At 50.3% G+C, this 21,805-nt stretch overlaps 1 long non-coding RNA gene across 2 annotated transcripts in view; it reads left to right on the top strand.

The window, feature by feature from the left end:
• LOC132439246 (uncharacterized) overlaps positions 1–21,805 on the top strand; it is a 422,400-nt gene that overhangs the window by 74,713 nt on the left and 325,882 nt on the right. For both annotated transcript variants that reach the window (XR_009522331.1, XR_009522330.1), the window contains one exon: positions 11,022–11,176. This is a non-coding gene — a long non-coding RNA (uncharacterized lncRNA). The remainder of the gene's footprint in view (positions 1–11,021; positions 11,177–21,805) is intronic.

Here is a 21,805-nt window from a genome sequence, read left to right as displayed (position 1 = left end):
AGCAGCGAAGACCCAACGCAGCCAATAAATAAATAAATTTATTTAAGGAAAAAATAACACACAAGCACTTTCAAAGCCTCTTCTGGCTGTCAAGTTTGTGACTATCTCGTTGCTCAAAGCAAGTCACGTGGCCAAGAATCAGCCCAGGGGGAGACTACAGCAGTACAGGGCAAAGGGGAGGATGCAGGGAGGCGGCCCTTTATTCGGACCATCAATCTAATCAGCCTGCACACTGGACCCTGGATTGGGGGCGTGGCCTTGAGTTGCTCTCTGTGTGACTGTGGACAGATTCCTACCTGCTCCGAGCCTCAGTGCCCTCGTTTCTTACAGGGATTCTAGGCATGTGTTAGACAGGAGTTGTGGGGATTATATGAAATAATGTCTAGAATGAGATGCTGGAAGTGTGGTTACAAGCAAATAACTGTGAGCTACTGTTCTCTCCCGAGGTAATTGTTATAATCTTAATAGCGGTTATTATTTTTACTGGGGTCACCGTTCCCTGTTCTGTCTCCGTGTGTGCGCGGGGGGAGAGCACATCAGAGTCTGAACTCAGGCAGCGTTCAACCTGACATTTTCATGCCTTCGGAACGCAAGCAGAAGTGAAGGAAGATAAGCGCTCAGAGCTGTTTAAATGTGTTTGGGCAGCTCTGAAAAGGCGTGAGCGTACTTGTCTTTAAATTGAAATGTAATTTTGTTCTTCATGCTTCAAAGTGGAATTAGTGTGATTTTAATAGCAAATTTGTAATTGGCTTTAACTGTTATTTATTAAAAGTGATTACTTTTCATGTTGACATCTGAAATGGAAACGCGTGAAGTCAGGCTCCGTGGAGGAGTCCCGTGCGTCAGCGGCTTCCCGTTCTTATGCAAGCAGATGTCAGTTAAAAAAAGGGGAGGGGGTGCCATTAAGTTGGAAGCTGCCCAAAGTTTAAGTGAACAGAACAAAAACCTTGTGAATAATGAAGGTTTTTGAAGTTTAATTTAGCATTAAATGACTGTGAAGAAATATCCAAAATGAAGAGGCTTTCGGGGATGCTGTTGTCTCTAATTCGGAGAAAAGTAGAATGAATATGCATGAAACTGATGCGTGAGAGCCAGGTAAGGCTTTTTAATTCCAGACTGCTAAGTGTTTTCAAAATAGTGTTTCTGGTGAGTGATTTTAGTTTACTGGTATTGCTGCTGGTGTTGCAGGAACGCTCCATATTCTGGAATTGCCCGTGGAGTCAGTTTGCTCCAGACCCTGGTGTGAAGTCGGAGGGAAGCTTCTCCCTTCCCTTCCTGTCTCCCCAGATCCTCAAGGGCTTCCCAGAGAAAGCCTGAGAGCACTTCTTGCCAACCTTAAATCACGTTTATTTCTGTGACATATGGGCTTTTGAGGGGTTCTTAGAGAAGTACTTGAAAATATAAGTGCTTTCCCCAAATGCCCCCAAATCCCCGGTTTTGCCTTGTCTTTACAGCTGAGGGACAATGTCTGGGTGCTCATGGTCTCAGACATGGGGGTGCACGGCTCTCGGGATTCTCCCTGGAGGAATAGGCGTCCTAATGTCAAGGTGGTTTATTTTAGAAAATGGCAAGTGTTGGAGATTTTTAATAGAGTTACTCTGATTGTTTCATCGGGGAGGCTCAGTGGCTGAGTCTTCGTGTTGAACTCAGATCTGTTCAGGTAAACTGTTGGAGCAGTTCATCTGCGATGGGCTGGGTCCACTTTTTTCCAGTTTTATTGGGATATAATTGACATATAACATTGTGTAAGTTTAAGGGGTGCGTGTTGATTTGATATGCTTACATCTTGCAAAAATGATGCCACCATAGCTTTAGGTAACACCTCCATCATGTCACATCATTACCATTTGTGTGTGTGTGTGTGTGTGTGTGTGTGTGTGTGGTGAGAACATTTAGGATCTACTCTCTTAGTAACTTTCTTTTTTTTTTAAAATAGATTTATTTACTTTATTTATTTGTTTTTGGCTGTGTTGGGTCTTCCTTGCTGCACACAGGCTTTCTCTAGTTGCGGCGAGCAGGGGCTACTCTGTGTTGTGGTGCGCGGGCTTCTCATTGCGGTGGCTTCTCTTGTTGCAGAGCACAGGCTCTAGGCACGTGGGCTTTAGTAGTTGTGGCACGCGGGCTCAGTAGTTGTGGTGCGCAGGCTCAGTAGCTGTGGCGCACGGGCTTAGTTACTCTGCGGCATGTGAGATCTTCCTGGACCAGGGCTCGAACCCGTGTCCCCTGCAATGGCAGGTGGATTCTTAACCACTGCGCCACCAAGGAAAGCCCTCTCTTAGCAACGTTCAAGTATACCATACAGTATTATTACTATAGCCACCATGCTGTACATTAGATCCCCAGAACGTATTCGTCTTATAACTGGGCGTTTGTCCCTCCGACCTTCCATTTCTCCCCTGTGCCCCCTCCAGCCCTGGTCACTGTTTCACTCTCTGTTTCTCTGAGTTTCGCTTTCTTAGGTTTCGCATACAAGTGATAACGTACAACGTTGTCTTTCTCTATCTGACTCATGGTGGGCTGTTCCTTGACCTCTCAGTCTTGGTCTTTTCATCTGAAAAGTGGGGAGAATGGTACCAACCCCATTGTGTTCGGGTTGGTTGCAGAGAGGTTGGTGTGAGAGAGCTCCGTGCGGCGAAGGTCTGATTAGAGGTGCAGGGTTACTCCTGTTATACTCGCCCTGTGTCATCCTGACCCTTCCTCCTATGAGCTGGCCCCGGAAGTGCTTAGGAAATGTCGAATCAACATGTTCTATTTTCAGAGTCAATCATTGTGACTCTTCTTTTGTTAACCAAACATGCAAATTCTGACAACCCAGTTGGATTTTCCATTCTAGGCTCTCCTCACCCTCAGCCAGCACCTGTGCTCCAGGCATACGTGGTGCATGACCGGACCTCAGTCCTGGGGGCTCTGAGCCTGGTTATCAGGCCCTTTTGGGCGTGTCTGGAGATGTTCGGGGTGCCCCGGGGTGGGCTGGCTCCCAGGGCCAGCCTGGGCAGGACGAGAAGGGGGTGCAGGGGGAGCCATCTTGAGGGTCACTTCTGTGTCCCTTTGGTCCAGCTGATGCCCCGGGTTTGTTTTGTGGACCTGAGTGTGTCACCCCATCGCTGGGTTCTGGATGGTGGAGGCGTCCGTGGCCTCCTTTACCGTGGTGGATCGGGGCCGCGTCTGTAGGAGCCCAGCCACCTGCCCTCATCACCTGCCCTCTCCATGCCCTGTTTCCAGTCGCGAGGCCTACATGCCTCTCCCTGAGGGCCTTCTCTGCAGCCAGAGCGCACTCGGCCTGGGTCCACGCCCCACCCCAGAGAAGCTCTCAGCCCACGACTGAGCCATGGAACTTGGTGGATAAACACTGCAGCTCCCTTGCCCGCCAGGGCGTAGCTCTGAGCTACATGGTCTCCGTGGTCCCTGGGCTCCCTGGGGACTGAGCGCCGTTTGTCCACAGCATCATCTGTCACCTGCTTGGTATCACATCCGTGTTTTGTTTTCCTTTTGTTCCCAGTTCCCCGCCCCTCCCCGCTCGCCAGCCAGTGCTCCCCACGACCACGTCCCAGATCAGCTAGTTGTGCGCAAATCTCTGCCTTAAGGTCAGTTTCTGGGGGAACCCGAACTAAGATGTGGGGAATCTTCCGTGTTTTAGGAGGGCCTGGTGCCTGTTCAGAATGAGCTGTTTGGTTTGTTGGGGAGAAATTCATCTGTTATACTGGACACACAAAAATCCCTCCAGAAAACTGCGTCACCGACCCTGTCTGCATCTTTAGCTGAGCCAGTAAGAAGCACTGCACCAATGCCAGAAACCACCCACCTCGGGGACGTGTCCTGGAGTCCCGGGCCGTGCCTGCGTGCAGTCTCTTGGGTGGCCCTTCTTCATCGTGGAAGAGATGGGAAAGGCTGAGTGTCCTCCCAGGGCTCAGCGTGAGGGGACCTTGATCATCTCCTATCAGGGTGGAGATTCAATGTCAAGACCCCCTTCTCCCTCTAAAGCTGTGACACCACGTGCTCTTTTGGTTACAACCTGCCAGGGCAGACCACTTTTACGTGGGCCCGAAACATGTTCTGTCTTTTCACTCACTCTCCTAGTTTATTACTCCCGCCACCAAAGACTGCTCCCCAACTTCCGATTCATCCCCCAAATTTGAAGATTTCCTACCAGTTCAAAATAATTTGTTATACCTTCTGGAAAGAAGCTGGTAAAGAGGTTTTCCCAATAATGGAATAAAAATCAATCTGTTTTTAGGAAACTGTGCATATTTGGATGTATAAACTTGACTCGTTTAGTGAAACACCAGTCATGTTGACTAGAATTACACCTCATATGTGACTTTTTTCTTTCAGAGTAGGCTTTTGGGGACCACATTGAGTTTTCACAAGAAACTTGACTTTTTTCAAGGGCTTGGAAATACAGAAGAGCTTGTCTTTTGTAGATGGCAAAAAAGAAGCCTTCTCCACCCTGTAGAGGAAAGAAAAAACCCCACCGCTTACAAAACCTCTGGAGAAAGCATTGAACTCAAAAAATCAGAGTTCCAGGAAATAGACTCTCCACACGGGTCTGCAAGGGTGTGTTGAACTTTTAAATGCAAATGTAGTGGAATCAATAGTTTTTTGAAAATGTATAATATGGTGAGTGAGTGCTGCCAATACAGCATCATTACCCCGGACCCATGGGAGCAGGAGCCCTTTTGATGAGAACTGATTTTGCTTGGATGAAAAGAGGCCCTGCCTGTGAACAAACCAGGGAGGAATCCTTTCGTATTCTTAGAAGAGGCTGCTGGGTTTGCATGATGCCAGTGGTCTTTCAACCAAAAGGCCCAGAAATATTCTCCCTACTAATCACAGAAGGTGGGGCCATTACTAACCCCCAAGAATCATATCGATTTTAATTACTTTTACTTTGACTCCTTACTCGGAAGCTAAGCTCGAGAGTGGTTTGGGCTCATCTGTTTCTTTGCATTTACTTTATGGATGATTTAGACCATCGTTTGAAGGCTGCATGTTTTCATGGGGGAAGTAGGGTTATTTTTAGATCACTTGAGTTCAATCAAACTTGAATTTTATAAAGAGATGTTAGTGGACTTGAGCCTTTGGGAGCTCACGTTCAACTACTTTGCATTCTGTTTCTCATTCCCTTGAAGGAGGGATTCGAGGGAATCGTTGGTCTTTGTAGATACACCAGCCAGTCGCGGTGCAAGTTCAGACCCCTGGGAAGGGTTTTTCCAGCGTGAGGTCTGATACCCCTCGGTGACCCTGGCGCCTTGATGGACCACAGGGTTGGCTGTGGTCAACCTTCACTCGTCGTGGCTGTGGACGACATGTGGATTTTGTGTGCTGTCACCATCTCCTCTTTCCTGAAAACAAAAACACGTTCCTTTTTGCACAGAGAAAAATACTCCCTGCCCTTCCTTGCCCTTCCGGAAGGAGGCTTCACGTTTTCAAGTGATCTCTAGGTGATGAGTAGGTGAGAAGCATCTCAAAGGCAGATTCCTCCCGCTCCTGGGACCCCAGGCCCAGCTGTTTTTACCCAAATCAAAACTTTCTGTCCTTTGAGCCCTCAAGGTCTTCTCTCCTTTCATTGTAGGAAAAGGATTTTACCGAACATGCCTTTTTTCTCTAAATCCTGGGACTTTCAATTCAATAGCTCCTCATTTGTAACTCGGGCAGCTCCTGAAGAAAGAGGTCAGTCACTGAGCCACACAACTCCATCTTTTAGTCAATAACAAAATCCATGTGTATAGGATTTTCCAGATTCCCAAAGGGAATCATTACTGGGATAATCATTTAAAGGCATTTCTTTGCAGCATTTTCCCAGAAATTAGATCTCAGAGCCCTACCTCCTGGGTTTGTTTCCTGGGGCTGCTGTAACTGATTACTACATACTGGGTGGCTTAAAGCAACAGAAATGTATTCTCTTACAATTCTGGAGGCTGGAAGTCCAAAATCAAGGTGTTGGTGTGCTGTGCTCGCTGCAGGGGCTCTAAGGGAGGATCCTCCGCGTTTCCTGGCTCGTAGGCGCATCTTTGTAGCCTCTGCTGTCTGTATTCATGTGGCCTTCTTCCCTCTGGGTCTGTGTCTGGGTCTTCTCTTTGTCTCTTATGAGCGCAATTGTCACTGGGTTTAGGGCCACCGTAAATCCAGAATGATCTCGTCTTGAGATCGTTAATTACTTTTTTCTGCCAAGATCCTTTTTCTAAATAAGGTCACAGGCCCAGGTTCCTGGGTTTAGGACGTGGGCACTTCTTCTGGGGGCCACGGTTCAACCCTCTTTTGTGTTTTATAATCGAAGCAAACTCTTCCTTTGGGTGTTACAGGCTACCCTGCGGCTTTCCTTTTTCTGTAACCACTCCGGAGTAGAACTTAGCCTTTGGGGGGAACTAACCTTAATTGGGGTTTCTGGTGCAACCCTTCCCTCTGCTCAAGGACTCTCCTCCAGTTTATAAGAAGGCTTTTAGGGGCTTCCCTGGTGGCGCAGTAGTTGAGAGTCCGCCTGCCGATGCAGGGGACACGGGTTCATGCCCCGGTCTGGGAAGATCCCACATGCCGCGGAGCGGCTGGGCCCGTGAGCCATGGCCGCTGAGTCTGTGCGTCCGGAGCCTGTGCTCCGCAATGGGAGAGGCCACAGCAGTGAGAGGCCTGCGTACAGCAGGGGGAAAAAAAAAAAAAAAAAAAGGCTTTTAATTTCCAGTCCATATTTAATAGACCTATTTCATTTTTAAAGTAGACCTTCTCCAAACTTGAAAGTAACAAATACCTGAATGCAGGACAGCACGTTATACCTTCGATATATTGGAACAGAGAAACAAAGACAGCTGAAGAGCATCCGGATTAGAACTTGAAATATGGGTTTGGAAATTGAGATAAAATTCCTTTTATAGATATTAAACTAACACTTGCCTTAAATGGCAAGAATGAGTTAACTGTAAACTGTTTACTGAGGCTTGAAGACAGGTTAGGGGTCAGCCTGTCTCCTCCTGGGGACATGTTTCTGTGTTGGTCCTGACTTCGTGACCCAGATGGGGCTGCTTTCTCTTATAGTAACTCTCCGCTCCGTGGCGGGCAAACCCCCAACCCGGTTGGGCCAGTCGTTGACCCCCTCCAGCCAGCGTGTGAGCACTGGGATGCACCCTGGGACTGGCGCTCCTGCATGGGCCCTGAGACGCGGCGCAGAGCCCTGGTCACACTTTGGGGGGGGGGTGCCGTACCTGCCTCCCTGGTCTGCCAAACTGCCGGATGCGTGCATGGTTCCAGCCGCCTTCAGCTCTGATCCCCCTGAGCTGGCTGGGGGCAGAGAGGAAGGAGCCTCCGTGCAGCTCTGGGAAGCTCTGGATTTCTTTGCACTTAAGGGGGATTTTGAATGCAACAGGCCCGTTTCTAGGAGTTTATCCTCAGGAAATGTTTAGAAAATGCACATCACTGTCTGCAGAGCTACTCATTTGCAGTGTCCCCAGTTGGAGGGTGGTTATGTCAGTTAGTACACGTGCATGCGAAGAACAGCTCCATGACCCTCCGGGGGGTGGGCCTGGGTCTGAAGGACCCTCTCTCTCTCTGTCTCTCTCTCTGTCTCTTCATCTCCATCTCCCTCTCCCTCTGTCTCTCCCTCTCCCTCTCCCTCTCCCTCTCTCTCTCTCTCTCTCCCCCTCTCCCCCTCTCCCCCTCTCCTGCAGTGGGGCTGGTGGCTCAGAGTTCTGGATATGGTGCAGGAGCCCTTCATTCACGTCTGAGCTCTGTCACCTGCTACGTGCAGCTGAGGGGGGGGGTATTGCCACGTTCCTCACCTGTAAAATGCAGTCATCAGACAGCTCGCCTCCTAGGGTCCCTGTGAGGATTACACGAGTCAGTAGAAGCAGAGTGCTTAGGACAGGGAGCGCCTGAGGAGGGGATGAGCTCAGCGAGGATGCGCCATGACCAGGACGCACCTTCAGGGAAGGAAGCACGTGTGGAACGGTATGTAGGCGGTGACCCTGTTATTTCCTACATATTGCGTACGTGTCGCGTGTCTGTACCAACGTGTTGACACACTTGTGAGAAGGGATATTTCAGGGGATTTTAATGAAATCATTGGTTCAGTCAAGTGCTTGAATCGTGCGGTTCCACGTGGGATCCTGTTCTGTGTCCCGTTCATCCTTTCCCTTGTTCGTGGATGGAACGATACCTCTGGAGCAGGACATGCAGTGGAGAGCGAGAGGGTCACTAAAGTCACAGGGATACCACCTCCTGGAAGGGGAGACCATATTCAACCAGCACACGGTTAATCACTTCATCACAAGTGCGGCGCGAGCTGGGGGTGTGGTGGCGAGGGGCCCGGGAGCCCTGGAAGAAGTCGCGGGGGCAGCTGGTCACTGGAGGATGAGCAGGGTTCCCAGGGGAGACGGGGTATTCTGGCAGAGGGGGCAGCGGGTGGGAAGGCCTGGAGTGGCCAGGAAGGCCGGGAGCCAGGGCGGGGCGGGGGTGATGGGAGTAGGTGGACCCAGAAAGCCATGAAACAGACAGCCGCCTGTAAGGGTTTCAGACAGTGGGGAGCTGTGCTTAAGTATAGGTTTAGACGTGCTCCCCCAGCTGCCCGGGGAAGTGATGCAGGGACACCCAGCGGAGGGGTGAGGGTGGCTGCCAAGGGGGGCGGCTCCAGGCAGTGGGGGAACTGGATTGCCTTGAAAGGCAATCTGATTTACACTGAGACTCTCCCAGGTTAACCTCGTGGTAAAGGAACGCACCTCAACGCCAGGACGGCGTGGCAGCTTAGCACATGAAGCGCTGGGAAGACAAAGAGGCTGAACTAAAACCCCTTAAAAGCAGTCAGTATCCCGGCGGATGCACTGCCTGCCCTCTGCTGCTGCAGCTGCATCCCAGGGCCCCGGGCGGAAGCGGGCTGCGCACCCCGCCTGCCTGCTCTGCCCCGGTGGGCGGGCTCCCTCCCCAGCCTGTCGCCAGGGCTCCTGCAGCGCTGCCAGCAGGGGGCGTGGCTGGATTCGAAGCGATGACGAAACAGGAAACTGGGCAGCTCTTCTGAAGGCCGGGCCTCCGAGGCCAGTGTGCCATCAGGGTCCGGCCCGGGGCCTGGGGCTGCCTGACCGACAGCAGCTCTGGCTGTGAGAGGGACGGGCCAGGTCTGACCGGCGACCCCGCCATCTGTCAGCCGGGGACGGTCAGCAGCGTGAGTGAAGCAGGGGCTCCGGCAGGGCCGCCCACCCAGCACCTGCTCTCGGGGCACCCAGGTGGGCGCCGGAAGGAGACGAGATGGCGCCTCGGCCCTTCTGCTGGCCCCGAAGGGAGAGCAGGGTTTGGGCCAGAACCCGCTGCGTGGCTGTGTCCGCGGGTGGCTCTCCCGGCGCTCTAGGGAAGGATGCTGTTGCTGTCACGGCGCTGGCTTTCGCCCGCAGAGACTGCGGGGACGGGCGGAGGCCCTCGTCCTCCCTCGCGGCGCGGCCCAGGCCCGAGCTCGCCCACCTCTGCACAGCGCGGCGGCTCCTGGACGCCCGGCCCGCGTCGGTCTCCTCCACAGGATGGAAGCGCGAGGCCTCTGGCTGTCGGTCTGAGCCAGGCCGACAGAGCGGGGCTCCGTGGCGGGGACATCAGAAAGCTCTGGGGCCCGGGCTGCGCCTACCACCCACAGACGGAGGCCGAAATGTGCTGTTTTCCTGGCCCTTGGTGTAGAGAGGAAACTGGCTGAGCTAATTCGGGAGCCCGGAAGGCGGGCGATTCGCAGGTCAGTCAGGCATCTGCAGGGTCACGTGACGGGCAAGCCGGGGCCCGGCTGAACCGAAGTTCAGTTTCCAACTCGAAAGTCCTGTGTCGGAACCACCACCGGGAGAGACGAGCGTGGAAGCTCGGGATGGGGCGGGTGGCCAGCGCACAGTGAGCGGGGGGCTTCTTGGCCTCGGTGTGGACGCTGTTCAAGGTGACTGGCCGATGAGCTGACTCAGACCAGCCTGAGCCGTGAAGATGCGGGGCGGCCCTCAGAGACCGGGCTGTGGCGAACCCCCTCGCGGCCCTGCTCCTGGCCTGGCCTCCTTTCCCAGCCCCTCCTTGGGCAGGAAGGACATAGGCTCTGGACGCTTCCCCCCTTTTGTTCCCGACTCCCAGGAAAGACCACGGAATCGGGTTTCCTTGGCCATGGTCAGCCTGTCCCGTGTCCTGTGCTGACCCCTTATCTGGCCACCGTGACCAGAGGAAGGGGCTGCCTGGGCTCCGCCACTGGAAGCTGGAGTTGGTCCGAGGGGGGCGGGTGGGTGTGGGGACAGCAGGGAGGGGGTCAGTCCTCTCCTTGTCCCTACCATGTCGCCTGAATCTCAGTATTCCTTCAAATCCATCTTTCTAGCTCCCTCTTCTTTTTTTGCCCTAAAATCAGTGCCTTTTCATTTTTGAAACTTCTGAATATTTAGGGTCATTTACAGCATAGTGACTTGCCACTGTAATTGCCCAAAGAGCCCTGGGTGGAAAAGGGGATTTACTGGCTCGTGTAACTGAGGACGTTTCCTGTCCGTGGTGAATGCAGTGCTGTCTGTGTGGGGACCGCTGGCCCCATCTCTGCCCTTTTGGGTGTGGAAGACTCTGCTTTGCACAGTCCACTCTCCCAGCCGCCCCATCATGACCCTTTTCTTCCCCAGATGTCTCAGGTGGGAGTCACTGGGACCAGGGCTGATAGAAGGGTGCACTGGGCCTTGGAGAGGACCCTCCTCCCTAGGGGAGAGGTCGGAGGTGTGTCCCCAGTGGTCGGAGAGCAGCCAGGAGTGGGCACCCGCTGGCCGTGGTGGACAGAATGGCCTGCTGCTCCGCAGTTCTGTGCCAAGCACCTTGTCTGGTCACTGCTCCCAGATGCCTAAAGGTTCAGCATCTCCCTGGCGGGCTTTCTGTGGTGTCAGTTTCTTTTAAAGATGACATTAGTGTCAGGCTGGCAGTTTTGGACATCATCCTTTTTTTCAGTGAGTGCTGCCCTAAAATGCAAGCCCTTTTGAGCAGGATTGATAGAGTTATTAAGAATTATCTTCCTGGAATCAGAATGAAAGTGCTATTGCTCACTGTGTCCGTTCTAGGTCATTGGGGCTGAAGCCAGGCAGGATTTTGGGGGCACTCAGAATCCTTCTGATGGAGCTCTGCGTTTGAAGCCTGGGTGCAGGAGTTTTCAGAAGAGGATGGTGCTCTGCATGACGGCTGTTTGGCTTGACAGACAGACCCCTGAGTCTCAAAGGTATTCTCCTATGTTTTCTTCTAGCAGCTATATTCTTTAAGCGTTAATGTTTAGGCTTGTGATACATTTTGAATTAAATTTTGTGTACAGCGTGTGGTAAGGGTCGAGGACTTTATTTTTAAGGACCTGGTTGTTCCAACACCATTTGCTGTAAAGATGTTCCTTTTCATATTAGATCACTTCTGTGCCTTTGCTGCATCTCCTTTTGCTCTCTCTATCCTGCTTCATTGATGTATTTGTTGTTATTTTATACCAGTGTCACACTGCCTTGATTACTCTAGCTTTGTAGTAAGTATTGAAGTCAGGTAGTAAGTCTGCCAACATTATTCTTCTTTTCTAACATTGTTTTGGCATTTTAAGGTACTTTGCATTTCCATACAAATTTTAGAACCAGCTTGTGAATTTCGACATAGAAGCCAGCTGTGCCTTTGATTGAGATTATGTTAAATTTATAGAGAAATTTTGGGGCAGTTGACATTCTTAACAATATTGAGTCTTCAAAGCCATGAACATGGGATGTGTCTTCATTTATTTAGGTCTTATTTAATGTCTCTTTGTAATATTTTGTGGTTTTTTAGTGAACAGATATTGCATATACTTAGTGAATTTATTGCTGAGTATTTTGTTTTTTCATGCTATTGCAAAAGGAATTTTAAAAATTTCATTTTCCAATTGTTTTTTGCTGGGATATAAATTTACAGCCTATTGTTGTATTTTAAACATGTGTTCTGGGACCTTGTCAATTCATTTATTAGTTCTAATAGTTTCATAAATTCCTTAGGATTTTCTCTGTAGGCAATGGGGTTATATGCAAATAGATAGTTTTACTTCTCCTTTTCTAATCCCTGTGCTGTTTATTTGCTCTTTCTTGTCTGATTACAATGGTTAGGACTTCTAGTGTAATAACTGAGTATGTGTACTGAGAGTAGATGTCATTGCATTATTCCCTGCATTGGGGGGGGGAAGTATTCAGTCTTTTAACATTCAGTATAACTTTAGCTGTTTTTTTTTTTTTAAGGTTCCTTTAGCAGATTGAACATGTTCCTTTCTAATCCTAGTTTGCTGAGGTTTTAAAAATCATGAATGATTGTTGAGTTTTGTTAAATGAGCAAATGCTTTTTTCACATCTATTGAAATAATCATATGCTTTTCTTTTATTCTGTTAATAATGTGGCTTATATTTATTGCTTTTCTAATGTTAAACCAACCTTGTATTCTTGGGTTAATTCTCACATGGTCATGTGATATTATCCACCTTATATCTGCTAATATTTTGTTAAGGAAATTTGCATGTTTCATGAGGTATCCTTTTCTGTGATTTTCTTTTATTGTAGTATACTTTTCAGGTTATTGTATTAGAATTATGCTGGCCTCATATAATGGATTGGCAAATGTTCCTCTTCTATTTTCTGAAAGAGTTTGTACAAGAGTGGTGTTATTTTCTTCTTTAACATATACGGGGCCATTCAGATTGTGTGTTGCATCTGTGTCAGATTTGGTAAGCTGCGTATTTTTCACAAAATTTGTCCATTTCATCTAAGTCACCAAATTTGTTGGCATAAACTTCTTCAAATACTCCTTTATTTTCCTTTCAAAATCTGTAGGTTCTATAGCAACAGTCCACCCTTCATTCCTGAAATTGATAATTTGTCCTTTTTCTCTTTTTTTAACCAGTACAGCTATAGGGGGTTTGTAGATTTTATTGCTCTTGTTTGTTTTCTATTTCACTGATTTTATTACTTCCTTTCTTCTGTTTAATTTGGGTTTACTTTGCTCTTCTTTTACTAGGTTCTTGGGTTGTACATTCATTCATTAATTTTTCAACTGTTTTTTCCTAATATAAATATCTGAAGTTATAAATCTCAGCACATTCCAAAACTCATATGATTTGTATTTTCATTATCATTCACTGTGAATATTTTCTAAATTTCCCTCATTTTTTTATGAGATATGGATTATTTAGAAGTATGTCTAATTTTCACACACTAACAGTTTTTTGAAATATGATTATTAATTTCTAATTTAATTGCACTTTGGTCAGAGAACACAGATATGATTTTAACCCCTTTACATTTAATAAGTCTTATTCTATTGGCCTGTATAGTGTGTCTTGGTGAACATGCTAGGTGGGCTTGCAAAGAATGTGTATTATGCAGTTTTTGGTTGTAGTAAAGGGCAAATCTATAGTTTACTCATTTTTAATCTATTCGTTCTATTAATTTATGAGGGAAGGAAATTTAAAATCTTTAACAGTGTTTGCGGAATTATGTGTCCTTTTAATTCTATCAATTTTTCCTTCATGGAGTTTGAAATTCTATTGGTACGTGCATATTTATGATTATTCTGTTTTCCTGTTGCTTCTTATATCTTGTACTTTTGGATTATGTCGTAACTTTGTGAGTGGTATGTCATAGAGACTCTGTATTTTGTTCTGTGTCTCCAAAGATTACTTATTTTCTTTGTTAATCAGGCAGTGTATGTGACTGAACTCAAACTTCAAATATTCTCTCTCTTGTGGTGTGAATAGCTCATATCCAAGTTCAGTTCTTTCAGTCTTAGCAGGGCAGCTTGGAGCCCACCCTGCGTCTGTGTTGTTCAGTGGTCAGCCAGAGATTTGGGTTGAGTTTATACACGGAATTCCTTCTCCTGTCCTGGCTGTCTCCCCACCAGTATTTCCCATTTATTCTCCAGTGGTCATGGTTGCTCCAAACTCCTTCCTTTAAGCCAGAAAGACTGAGGATTTGCTATTGAAGTTTAGCTGCCCTGAATGTCTCAGATTTGGACCTGCTCTTAGACTAAAAGTCATAAGAATGGGAAATTCACCCCATGCTGTTCCCTTTTTCCAAATATCTACTCCCTCCAGTGTCCGCCTGCTTCTGATCACTCTCCAGGGCCTTCAGACTTAAAAAAATATGTCTAAAACTTTTAGTTTGTATGTGTGGGAGGGTTAGTCCAATAGGAGCAGTTTATCTATAACCAGAAGTGGAATGATCCATTTGCTTTGTATTTTCCAAAATTTTTTTGCTGTTGACTTACTTACATACTTAGATTCTGTCCATATGAACCGATGTTATTTTTATCCTTTTGCTCTTATTTTAGTGAGTTTTTTTCTAGGTAGCAGCTATAAATGCATTTATTCCAGCTTCTGTGTTTAATCTAGAGTGTTTTTTCTATTTTGAATAATTTCCAAAGAAATTCTGGGTTAAGGGGCATAAACACTTTCAAAGCTTGTGATAAGTGCTGACAACATATCTTAGATTCCGTTTTCACCCATCGCTCTCTCTTTGCAGTAATAGCCCTTGTTTGCAGAGGGGCTGCCCTTCTCTTCATTCTTTCTGGTAGTAAGAAAGGCCCACAGCTATGCTCAGAGCTGCAGCCAGGACCAGGGGGCCCCTGGGCAGATCACCCAGATGGAAGGGTTTTCCAGCCCAAGACCCAAATTAGATTCCCTAACTTTCTTCATTGATCTAAGCCTGTATATCCTCAGGAATAGTTAAATCTCTCATTGGGTTGGGTTTGCCTTTTTATAATCTCTACCTCTGCTCACCTAATCAACTTGCCACGAGTCAGGGTTATGGATTTATCATGCAGTTAATTCCCAGTCAGTTAGAGAACTAGGGTAGAAGAGAGACAGGAAAAAACATTTGAAGGTCTCATATCAGATGCTGTTTGAATTGACCTGGAGACTCTCTGGAACAGTCAGGTCAGTTCTTGGAGGTGAACATGAACCAGCAGCCCCATGGCTGGTCAGGGGAGAAGCTGGCAGCCTGACGATGTCGTTGATCTCACTGTGTCCCAGCTCATCGGGTCTCCTCCCTGGCAAGCTCGTCACAATCCTTTCGGGCTCGATCACGGCCTTCTTTGTTTCTTCTCTTCTCTTTGGTAGCTTATGACACTCCCTGTGGACATGGAGTCTCAGTTTTCCTCAAATTGCAGGAAGCAGAGACACAGGACAGAGGGTGCTGTGGAGAGAATGTGGGTGTTGACCAGGCAGAGGATAGCCACGGTCTCGGGGAATGGCTCCCCCGGCTGCTGGAGGGCTGATGGTTCCAGAAGATCCTAACTGAGCTGTTACTGAAGGGACGCACCTGGGACTTGAATTGTCATTTCAAGGGGAGAGACAGTGGGGTGAGGAAAATATCCACTCAAAGTGTGATCTGCGGGACCAGAAGCATCAGGATCTCCTGGGAACTTGCTAGAAACACCGAATCACACCCCAGAGCTGTGAATCTGCCTTTCAACAAGACCGCCACGTGATTTCTACACACCTTAATTTGCTCTGCATTTGCTGCACGACATCGGGGAGCAATGCATGTCACGTTGCTTGGTTTTTCTAGAGAACAGAAAGCCCACCTTTACGCCCCGTTCACCAGCATTGGGGAGATGCTCACCATCGACAGTTATCAGCAGCCCCCTCCCATCTCTGGGGTCTCCGGGGTCCTGCAGGGACCTTGGGGTGTGTGCCATCTGGGATGTTCTGGAAAGTTCTCCATGGCCTGTCCATCCTGGCTGTGGGGACGTGCCCAGTGCTGGCCCGCCTGGTCCTCTGGGAGGAGGGTGACTTGTCGCTCTCACCCCGCACTGGGCCACCAGCCTTGAGCATTGGGGGCCTCCCCTTCTCCTTCCTCCACCGCTCAGCCTGGGGGGATCTGCTGCCCTGCTGCTCTCCCCACTATGCTCTCCATCTTTCTGCACCGTCCTCTTGGATGTGTTGACACTGACAGACACTGCCCACTTGGACGTGGTGACGCTGTCCTGGAGAGTCTGGCCGAGGCCTCCTGGCTCTTCCTGGGGAAGCTTGGGCCTCCGTCCTCACCGCCCTGGCCTCTGTCGAGGGAAGAGGAAGTCATCTCATTGAGCGAGACTCTGCTTTTTCCCTGTGGCTTCTCTGAGGCTGAGGCTGGACCTTGAGGTGGAGGCACCTCGTGGGGACACAGGATGGGTGGCTGGAAAGGACCGTGCGGGGTAGAGAGCCATCTTGACTCCTGAGCGACATAGCAGGGGTCCTGGAGGGCCACAGGGAGTTCTCCACTGGTCCTTGGAGGCTGTTCAGGGCCTGGGTTGGAGGGCCCTGGCTTCTGCTGTAGCAGGGCTCTGGGTGTGACCTCGGGCTGACGGGGCCTGGAGAGGCTGGGCTCTCGAGGCCTGTCGGCTGGTTGGGACCTGCAGTGACCTCAGGAGAGTCACTCCCTTCTCTGTCCTTGGTTTCTTCTTCTGAGAATGAGGACCACAGTAGTGTTACCTCTCAAGGTCGCTGTGAAGAGTGGATACAAGCAAAGCCCGGAGCGCCACGCCCCCAGGGTGAGCCAGCCGCGCAGGTGACAAGATGCGGAAGCTGCAGCGCCGCCGTCAGGGCTGACGTCTGTTGGCACAAGCAGAGAACAAGGGCACTGCTCATGCAGGGGCCTGGCCAGGAGGCCCGGGCGGTGCTCCACGGATAGGACGGGTGGCCAGCCTGGGCCGTGGGTGCCGCAGAGACCCAAGTGTTTCTGACCTGAGTCTGTGGGCCCTTTTCTCGGTCTCACAGGGTTGTCCTTGAGGGCACTCCTTCCTGCTCTCCGGACGGAATAGTCAGGATATACAGGTCTTCCTCCACCTATGATGGAGTCACGTCCTCATAAAGCATCGTGAGTCGGAAAGATCATAAGCTGAAATGCATTTGCTACACCTCCCCTCCTGAACTTCACAGCTCAGCCCAGCCTCCCTCAGATGTGCTCAGAGCACGGACATTAGCCTACAGTTGGGGAAACAAAGCCTATTTTATAATGAAGTGTTGAATGTCTCATGTAATTTATTGGGTGCTGCACTGAACTTGAAAAACACAGTGGCTGTCTGGGTCCAGGATGGTTGGAAGTGCGCTGGTTTTCAACCCCGAGATCGCGGGGCTGACCGGGAGTTGCGGCCGCTGCCCAGCATCACGAGAGAGGATCGGCCCCCCTCTCCTAGCCCGGGAAGAGATCCTAATTCAACACCTGAAGTACGCGGTTTCTACCGTATGCACATCAGTTTCACACCGTCATAAAGTCGGAAAATCCTAAGTTGAACCACGAGTTGGGGACCATCCATGGATGGAGCTAAGCTTCAGGAGAGAAGGCTTCATTCATTTGCTGGAGTTACTTTCTTCCGGGGAGAACGAACGCCTTGCTCAGATAAAGTATTTTTAGAGATCATCTGTGCTACATTAAGGAAATGTTTTTAGAATCTCTAGTTCTAAATTTCACTTTGATCTCACAAGGAATATTTTATCGGATAACGCAGGCCTGGCAGGGTGGCTTTGTCCCCCCCGTACTTGTCACTGTCACCGTGGAGCAGACCGGCAGGGTGCTCTCTGGGCCTTCTCTCCAGGCGGGAGATATCTGAGCTGACATCACTGCTGACCAGGATGCTATGATCACATTGGATCTGAGAGCCTCTGGGACCCACATCGTTTTCTTAATTTGCTTGCTGGTGTGACAAAGATGAAGCTCATTTCGAGGAAAGTTGGAGGCAGACAGAGCTGCGTGGGGAGACACAATAAGGAGCATTTATAATTTTCATCAAGTAGCAGATTTCAGAGACCGTTCAGTCTAGGCTGGAGCTCCAGGCGGAGCATCCCCCGGAAGCTGGTTTTCCATGGGCCTCTCCTGTGTTTTGACCTCATTTCTCAGTCAGATGATGGATGAGAGGAAACTCACTGGGGCATGGGCTTTCTTCTCAAGGTGAGGCTTGGGAACCTGGGCTGCGGGAGAGGCTCGGGCCCCTGCAAGTGGAGAGACAGGTGATTTTGAAGACGATGACGATGCTTACTGTGGTGGGGTGAGAAGTGTCCCCCAAAGACGTGTCTTCACGTGGCTTCTCCTCGTGTCTCTGTATGTGCTGTCTGCTTCCATCTCTTCTAAGGACATCATTCACTGGGTTTAGGGCCACCCTAATCCAGCATGATCTCATCTTGAGATACTTACCTTAAGTACATCTGCAAAGGCCTTATTTCCAAATAAGGTCACATTCACAGGTAACCAGGTTTAGGACCTGGGCATATCTTTGGGGGACGTTTCCTCTGTGTCCGCTGGTGGGGAGGGTGTGTTTCCTACCAGGGCCTCAGGTCTTCGCCACGTGTCCAGCGGTTATAGCTTTGCTTCTTTGGCATTTTTATAGCCCTTACTCTTAAGGAACCGGGTACAAATCGCTGTCTACAGTTTGGGTCAGAAAGAGGCCAGCGTCCACTGCCAAAGGCCCACCTTCTGAGTGTCAGAGTGGGATTGAGCCTGGACTCTGCCTTGTGGTGAGAGCCTGGCTGAGGGGGACACTTGCGGCTTTTGCTGCCCTGCGTCTATTCCATAGTTTGTCTGTGGACAAAGGACCCCTTCCCAGCCCCCAGCCCATGTGGCTGGGCCCAGGCCCCTGGGTGAGGTTGGCAATCAGCCACTAAGACTAAATTCTGACACTTCTGTTTGAGCTGGGGAAGGGGACTCTGTCCTTGCAATAGAACCAAATCTGGAAGTACAGAGGGCTGGAGCACTGCAGCCATTCTGTCATCATGAGGGGAAACTCTGCTTAAGACAACACCAGAGCTGGGACTAGCGAGAGGCCAATGGGGCTCAGGGGTGCAGAATTTAAGGAGGTGTCAGACTCAGGGTTGTGCAAGTGCAGGTTGGCCCTGGACAGCACCATTGAAAGCAGAGCTGAGGGAGAGAATACAAGAATTCCTGATGACATTGTCTGAGTTCCTGGATCCCACTGTGCCTGAAGCCATTAACCTCTGAATTATTCAGTGTATGAGCCCATACATTTTCTTTTGCTCAAGCCAGTTTGAATTGGATTTTCAATCTCTTGCAGCCGATAGAGCCCTTGTAATATACCTGCCCCCACATTACTCGCCACTGAGGTTGGGAGGGTGCTCCGGACCCCTCCCCAGAGTCTGCCTGAGGGTCTTATATGAAGTCCCAGCATCAGACCACAAGTCTTCAAGGTCTGTACAGCATCCCTCCAGAGGCCTGCTACAGCCCCTGCAAGCAGGCCTCCTGCTCTCCTCCAAAACCCCCACACCCAAGGCACGGCCTCCCCTGTGAGCTGGGCACACCCCAGGAAAGAGCGGGGAGATACAGAGACCAGGCGTCAGGTCGAGGGGTGCTGCTTGAGTCTCAGAGAAGCCCCCGGAGAGAGCGATGACAGGTGCTTGCCGGGGAAATGTGTCCGATGATCTCAAGCCCGAGACGGGCAGTAGGTCTGTGGCTACAAAATGAGGTTCAGTTTCCAGAGAGGTTAGGAGGCTCCGGGGCGCACAGCCTCATGACGATGCCCGGGGTCTCCAGAGCTGGCCGCCCCTCGCCGGGCTGTGAGCATTCAGCCTCAGGCGCCCTGCCAGTATCATGCGGGACCGGGGGGCCTCAGTGGAGGACATTTCCCATAGTTTGCCCCTCCTCTACACCTCTGCCCCCAAGACAGGCTTACTTCTGAGCTCACAGCCCATTTATTTAGAATAAAAGTTTATGGTTTGATATACGTGCAAGAACGTTCATGAACCATCCTGTATTGGAGAACTACCGAGAAAACCAGAATCCCCTGCGGTAGATGTCATAAAGCCCCCACAGGTGTCCTCAGCTTGATCCCCCGAACCTGTGAATATGAGACCTTACATGGCAAAGGGCGCTTTGCAGGTGTGATTAAGTTAAGACTCTTGAGATGGGGAGATTATCCTAGGTTATCTGGATGGGTCCAGTGTAATCACAAGGGTCCTTACAGGAGAGGGGGCAGGAGGGGCAGAGTCTGATGTCGAGCAGGCGTCAGAGTGATGTGGGGAAGGGCCCAGGAGCCAAGGCTGCAGGCGTCTTCTCGGCGCTGGAAAGGCAAGGACACGAATCTCCCCGAAGCCACCGGAAGATACCGGCCCTGCCGGCAGCTTGAATTTAGGGCTTCTTACCTCCGGAACTGTAGAAGGAGAAGTTTGGGTTGCTTTAAGCCACTAGTTTGTGGTCTTCTGTTACAGCAGCCACGGGAAGCTCATACATTTGCTCTGCTGGTCAGTAAGGAGCCTGCATGTGCCTGGTAGATGCACCCACAGATTCCAGAGGTAACGAGAGACGCCCTCGGCACCAGGCTGGGCTGCGAGGTGCCTGAGGTCCCGGCACCACAGGTCTGACCTCTGGAGTCCACCAGGCTTTGCAGGTCAGGGGTGGAGGAGGGCCCACGGCCGTCTGCTCCTCGCTCTGTCTCTGGGTTTGAGGCGCCCCACTGGCGGCATCTCCCTCTTCAGCTGAAGTGGCCTCTGATGCTCGGCGAGGCGTTGCTGGGTAGGATATTACATTGCAATCCAGGAGCTTTCTGGAGCAGATTACAAGACGGGGATCCTGGTGTGCAAGCGGAAACCCAGCCTCTACGGTGTGAAATTCCACTTTATCACCTTCCTCTAAAGATGCCTCACTGGCACTGACTTAAATGGGGGGATTTACTTCTCTCTGATGCCCTAGCCCCCCAGAGAAGGAGAAATCCTCTGCTGACGCTCTTTCCCATCCCATGCGTGTGGAAGTCACAATACACAGGTGTTGTGCAATCTGTTTCTGCAAAGCGCTGAGTTTATTGCTCACTGAGATTGAAATGTCCAGCGAGCACTTGCTTTGCTCGTCCACTGGGTAGCCCGTGGGAAGGAGGTGTAGTTAATGGTACAGCGTAAACCAGGGAGCTCAGGTCTCCTGATCATTGTGTTATGGTCAATCTAAGCCTAGTATCCTTTTTCATAGCATTTCCTGCTGCCCGAAATCTTTCCTCTGAAAAGCAATAACAGGAAGGCCATCAGCGGAGTTTATGAGAAAACCATTGTGCTTAGAGCAGCACCGATTATAGCACGATAGCACTGCTGGCTCGGCGGGGACAATGGGCACGTTGGAATGACCCTGGGCGGCAGCCCGGGAGGCCCCAGCCTAGCATGTTATTAAGATAAGCGGTTTGGCTGCCCGGGTGAGGCTGGCCGGGACAATCAGCCCGTGGACCAGCGTGCCGTCCCGGGTTCTGGAATCCTGTCTGCAGGACGGCACCTCGGGGGAAAGGGGAGGACTGGCGGGGGGTCGGGCATGTGCTGGCCCAGCACTCACCCAGTGTCTCAGGGGAGGGTGTGAGTGTGAGGCGTCACCCTCCCCAGACATGAGGGATCACGAAATTCCACAGGGCGTGGATTCACTTTCCTGAAGTGAAAAGCGAGATCTGAGCGTCTGTGCTTTTTTCCTTCCTCGCAGACAGTGGGTGGAAATGGGAATTTCTAGGCATTGGCTCAGATAAGCTTAGGAAACTGACAACATTACAAAGGACAGAGGTAACACTAGCCCCTGCATTAGTCCGCTAAGGCTGTCAGAGGACCGCAGGTGGAGCGGCTCACACAACAGAGATCTATTCCTCACAGCTCTGGAGGCTGGAGGCCCGAAGGCCAGGTGCCACGGGGCTGGTTCCTTCTGAGGCCTTTCTCCCTGGTGTGTAGACAGCTGCCTTCTCCATATCCTCACGTGGTCTTTCCTGTGTGCGTGGCATCCCTGGCGTCTCTGTGTGAACACATGTCCTCTTCTTCTAAGGACCCCAGTTAGATTGGATCAGGGCCCACCCTAGCAGCCTTGTTTTACCTTAATTACCTCTTTAAGGTCCTGTCTCTGAATACAGCCACAC

This window comes from Delphinus delphis, chromosome 16 (genome assembly GCF_949987515.2).
Source record: "Delphinus delphis chromosome 16, mDelDel1.2, whole genome shotgun sequence".
Classification (NCBI taxonomy): Eukaryota; Metazoa; Chordata; class Mammalia; order Artiodactyla; family Delphinidae; genus Delphinus; species Delphinus delphis.
This window is presented reverse-complemented; position numbering and strand designations above follow the sequence as displayed.